The following is a 6000-nucleotide window of genomic DNA, read 5'->3' on the forward strand; positions in this document are numbered from 1 at the left end:
ACATAGCGGGAGCGAATAGCCATCTGCGCAAATAGCTTCGATCGCAGTAACCTATTCGCGGTTTCCTGGCTGTAAAAGACGTCTCCGACCGTAGAATTCAGCTCGTGTAACCACCTTCTACGAAGATATAAGGCCCATTGCGAAGCCTGTCTCATCAAAGTTGTAGATATCCTCCGGTTGTATCCCGTTCTCGTCAATCACGCGCTATACGGTCGCAAACCAGGCTCGTAGGGCTTTTGGGTCTTCGTTTAATGCGCGTTGGTAGTCGTATCGCACCGAGAAGCGTATTCGAAGCTCATCGCGACGTTCAACAAATTTTGATGGCCAATTTTTACCAACGGTAGGCGGAGGTTAGCTACCGCGTGCTGCTAGAAGTATATTCGCCATCTCTCCAATAGTAGCCGGTCTAGGCGCTGCTCCACGTGTATCCATAGAGATTACCCATTCAGTAAGCGCATCCTCTTCTAATTGAGTCAATTTATAGCGATTTAGGCGCTTATCAACGCGTCCAATTCGGCCGACGGCGCGATGCTACAGTATTGAACGTGGTATTGCGTATAGAGTAGCTGCTGCGCGAATAGATTTGATGCGGCCATTTTTAAGATCATCAAGGGCTAATAAGATCTTGCCCTCCTGATTAGCTGATTTCTGCCAGGATTCCGAGCGAATTGGTAGCATGGTAGGTAGTTGAAGTTGGTATATAGGTGGGAAGACGTGATTTTCGATGGGGTGGCTCGCTCAACCGGGTGGCTCGGTCATGCGGGAATTACGTTAGGCCTTTCTTAGGATATCTCACTATACCAGGACCTAAATCTACTAGCTTTCTTTCTCTAGTAGATCTTCTCAGTAGTTGTTATTAAGCTAGTTAGTTAATTAGCTTAGGAGGATAGGTAATTTAAATTTGAATTAGGTCGGGAGAAGCAGTCTACTTAATTAGATTTATTAATAAAGAAGTAGATTGAGTAATTTATGGAGGAGACTGTATAATTGCAATTAGATCTAGAGAAGAACCTCGAGTAAAAGAATAATAAATTAGTATAGAAGAACTTCTTGGAAAAGTACCTAGTAGTGTTAGTATTTAAATAGATGACGGTCGGGAAAAATCTTCTATACTTAGAATTAGTAAATCAGGATCGTGTATACTTATTATATTACTAAATAATCTTTTTGCTAGTGTATTTAGTAGTAAATCTCGAATTGTATATAGTTAAATAGGTATAATTTATAGTTGCGTAGTTAATAGAATAGTTCGCTAGGTCTGTTGAATTAGTAAAAAGGAAATATCTGTTATATTTTGATTTTTAGAAAAAGAAGATTGACGAGAAACTGAAGAAGTTAGAATAGATTGTGCAATTAGTACTAGTGACAAATTTTGAATTAAAGAATCAGTCTGTATCGTCGCCTTTAGTAATATAATTAGTTTTGTTGTCAAGTAGTAAAGTAATTAATTTCTATTATCTTAGTATAGTTAGTTCTAATAATACAGGTAGGTTTAGTGTAGTAATCGATAGAGTTTATTAAAATATAGTTAACTCCCGATTAGTAATTAGTGTAATAGGGTTAACTATATAACAATTTCTAGTAGATTCGAATGTAATTAGCTTTAGTCTTGCTGTTAAATAGGTTATATCTATTAAGGGATATCTTCTTTAGTTCTCTAGATTATTAATAGATAGCGGTCGCGAGGTTCTTGTAAGTTTTCTAGAATTTAATCTTTAATTAATTTTAGTAAATATCGTATTAGTAATAGTTCTTCCTAAAATATAATATCACGGCGCAAAACTACCTATCTCTTAGAAGGGTCGTAAATCCTATAGATATAGCTATTATTACCCTCGTAGCTAACTAAATAGCTAACCTATACGCGGAGGGCTATCTTGTTTCCTTAGACCCTTAGCTCTTTTAGAATATAAATATAGGCTTTTAAAAACTATATACACAAAAAACCTAGGTTAATTAAGCCTACATCTTAAAGACCTAAAGCTTTATTCTATATCTTAATTAGTAACTCTAACTAACCTAGACGGCGAATTCTATTCAAAACGTATATTATTACTATTACTGCTTCTAGCTAAAGATAGACGGGTGCTTCTAGTACTAAAATCATTAAAGTTCTTACTTCTTAAATAATAATATAACCTAATAATTCGGCTATACTATTAGGTTTATATATTAAAGATAGCGAAAGTATAATAATAGTACCCTTTTCTTTAATCTATCTAGTAAATCGCAAGAAACCTAAATCGCTATTAGTTCGAATTTTAAATAGCGAATATCTAGTAATATTATAGATTTAAGTAGCCTAGTTAATCAAAATATTAGAAGCCTGTCCCTTAGTCTTAATTAGAATTAACTAACGCCTTCGGGTTATATCGTTATATATAATAATAATATAGTCGATACTACTAATTCTAGTTAGCTTACAAGGTTAAATATTAAAATAAATAAATTTAAATAGTTTTAACGTACGTTTCTAGGGGATATAGGAAATAATCTTCTTTAATTTAGCTAATCGACAGGGTTCGTAATTAAATTCGTGGTCGCCTTCTATATCTTCACTAATCCGATAATAGTTAATCTTTATAGTAGATTAACTAATATAGGCTAATCGAAAATATATAAGCTTAGGGGTAATCGTAGTAAAAGAAAAGGCTTTAATAATATATTTTAGTATAATTAATTTAGTTAATAGAGAAGATCGAATAGATATTATATACAAAAATAGTACACCACGTTATCGAAATACGTATACTTTAATAATTAATTCGTTCTAAAGGTCAACTATTATATTTAACTAATCCTTCTAACCTATTATATAGTCGTAGTAGGTTCTTATAGTTAATAACAAATTAAAAGGTCCTTCTAGAACGTATTCGTAGCGAATATCTAGTTCTTTAATATAATCAGGAAATACTAAATTAATTCTTGTAATTACTTTCCCTTTAGTAGTTAAGGTTCGACCTTCCGAGGTTTAATATTAGTAACCTTTATTAATTTTATAAGGTTCAAAGTAGATAATTATATCTCTATCTATATAAATTATTCGAGATATACTAGAATCGACTATCTATTTACTAGTAGAACGAGTAATATTAGCAAGAGAAACAGGAATAGGAAATCTTTAGTTAACACTATAGGTATATAAGATAGAAGACTCTAATCTTCTACTATTAAAATCGTGATTATCCCCTAAAGAGTATAGGTTGTTAAACTAATTGTTAGTTTTAATTATTATAGTTACAAAGTAGTCTTTTGCCGAATCAAAATCCGAATTAATAGGTTTAATTATTAAAGATATATAACCTTACGGATAGTAATAAGATATATCTTATAACGTAGTAGAAGCAAGTTCTTATTATTAAGATTATAGCTATTATTATTAAGTTCTTAGTGTATAACTAATAACTAGTTATAGTCCTCGACTAGTAATCGTTATATAGGAGTTAATATTCTTTAAAGAAGTAATTAGAACTTGGTTTAATATAGAAGAAGAAGAAGAAGTTAATAAATTGTGATTAGGGATAGGAGGGATATCTAATAGAGATAATAAGCTATCCTTACGAATATAGTTATCAAAATTCTAATCCGCTAGCTTCGATCCTTTAAGGTTATCTCTATTCCTCTAAGGGTATAAATACTAAAGACCCTTAATAGGTTTCTAACTAGGAGAACGCTTCTCGTAGTTTAAATAAAGATAATCTTTAGTAATATAACTATGTTTACTATAAAATATATAATAACCTTAGGATATATATTAGTTTAGGCCCTCGATCTAATCGGTAATCTATTTGTTAGTTAAGCTACGGAGTCCTTAGCGTAGTCTATTCTTTAATAGCTAAGAATCCGAATTGTTATTATTTTTAGTATCCTTTAAAATCGATACGACTATATAAAGTATTTAGACTATTTCTAATTCTATTATAAGATCGTTGCAAAGCTTATAGAACTTACTAATATTAAAATCGGTGCTATTAGTATACTTCTTATCGAAAGAGGAGTATTTAGAAGTAACTATTATCAGGTTATCTTCTCGAATCTTATATAAAAGAACCTAACATAAGAGAAGTAGGTTGATATTAACACGTTTTAATACCTTAGTAATAGTGTCTCTAAATAAATTAACTAAATCTATACTAGAAGTATATTACGATTAACGAAGGGTCTACTAAGTAATACAATCCTTATTTATTATATTATAACTAGTAATATTAAGGATATATTTAAGATTTTTAATATACTTATTAGCGAATTTAGTATAGAAGTTACGAGAATTTACTATACGGTTAATCTCTTTAGAAATAGATTAGTATATCTAGATTTGAATATTACGAGAGATCTTTACCTATTAGTCTACGTCTACTAAATCCCTTAGTAGACGAGGAATATCTTGATTAATAAAACGCTATAAACCTTTCTAGCGCAAAACACGATAGATATTATCTAGCTAAGTGTCAAAATCGGCAATATCATCAAATAGGTCAAGAGGATTAAGTTAATACTCTTCTAGGGTATTAGTAGTTTAGTAAATTATACCCTAAGCAGAACTAGTAGAAACGTAGTTACTATAGTTAACCTACGCAGCAACAGATTTAGCGAACACAGGATCTTAGCGTTTAGCTATCTTCCTAATAGTTCAATAGAAAAGGAGAAAAAGGATAAAGGGTAATAACGATATAGGCAAAATAGCACTACTACCCTACGAAGGTCAATTGCAAAAATACAAGAAGGATACGAAGTAAAATAGTACAACGGGCTCGATAACCTAATAGTGTTATAGACACTAAGTATATAGGAAGCAGAGGAGAACGAAGTTAGATTAGTCTATCTAGAAGAGCAAGAGGACGAAGAAGGAAAAGAAGAAGGGAAAGGCCTATATAGGCCTACAAGAAGAAAGAAACAAAGGCCTAGGCCTGTAATCAGCAAACCTACAGGGCAAAGGAAGACGAGCGTATACACTGCTAAACGGGCAAGGTCGAGGTCGAGTTATCAGATCGTATTCTAAAATTATATTAGAAGTATAAAGTAGTAAGTATAAGAATTAAAAAAGAAGAAGAAAAGGTAATCGGGCGTAGAACCTAATAGCGAAAATCGCCGCTACGTAAAGGAAGTTAGGAAGGAAGTAGGGAAATAATTATTAATCTCTATCTAGAGAAACCTCAAAGGAATAGGAAGAGGAAGAAGATAGGAGATAGCCTATATAGGCTATCGAATAAAGTGATCTAGGAGAAATATAAGGAAGAAGCTAGAAAACCCTCTATATCCTATAATATCCTATAAGTAGGAATAATCGCTAGTCCTATAGCTAAACGATCGAGGCTAAGGCTAAGGCTAAGGGAGGGAGGAACCTCTATTAGGTTTCGTTAGTCGCTCCTAGTTAAAACGAAAGACGAAGCCTTAATTATATTAACCTATTAGGTAACATTGCTTTTTAATACTACTAACTACTAGCTATAAGAAATTAAAACTAATAGCGATTTAGGATTACGAAAATTTGTTCTTTAGATTTAAGAAAAAGGAATAACTATAACGATCTTCCTACTATATACCTATAAATAAAACGGTATTATAGAATTTTCTAGCTATATTATTATATAATCTACGAGAGTATTAATAATTTCCGTACTAGAAGTACCTACTTTTCTCTAGCCGGAAGCTATAATTATATTAATATATATCTTAAACCGAATTCGATAATCGAACGAACTAGAAGTACTAATTAAGAAGTAGAATAAAGTATTATAATTTCGCTATTAAGAACTAGTAGACCTAGGTTATTTACGAGTATAGTATTCTAAAGCGTATATATATATCCCTAAAGAATAAAGAATATAAAGTAATAAAATAGCCTCTTACGTATAGATTAGTTATTTAGTAGGCTATAAAGGAGATAGTAGCTATATTTACTAAATTTACGACCCTTCTAAGAGATAGGTAGTAATAAGACGAGATATTACGTTTTAGGAAGAATCTTTACTAATAAAGTAATTACTAAAATTCGAA

Source organism: Penicillium daleae (assembly GCF_028827525.1).
Source record: "Penicillium daleae strain IBT 16125 chromosome Unknown utg000004l_segment0_segment0, whole genome shotgun sequence".
In the NCBI taxonomy this organism is placed as follows: domain Eukaryota; kingdom Fungi; phylum Ascomycota; class Eurotiomycetes; order Eurotiales; family Aspergillaceae; genus Penicillium; species Penicillium daleae.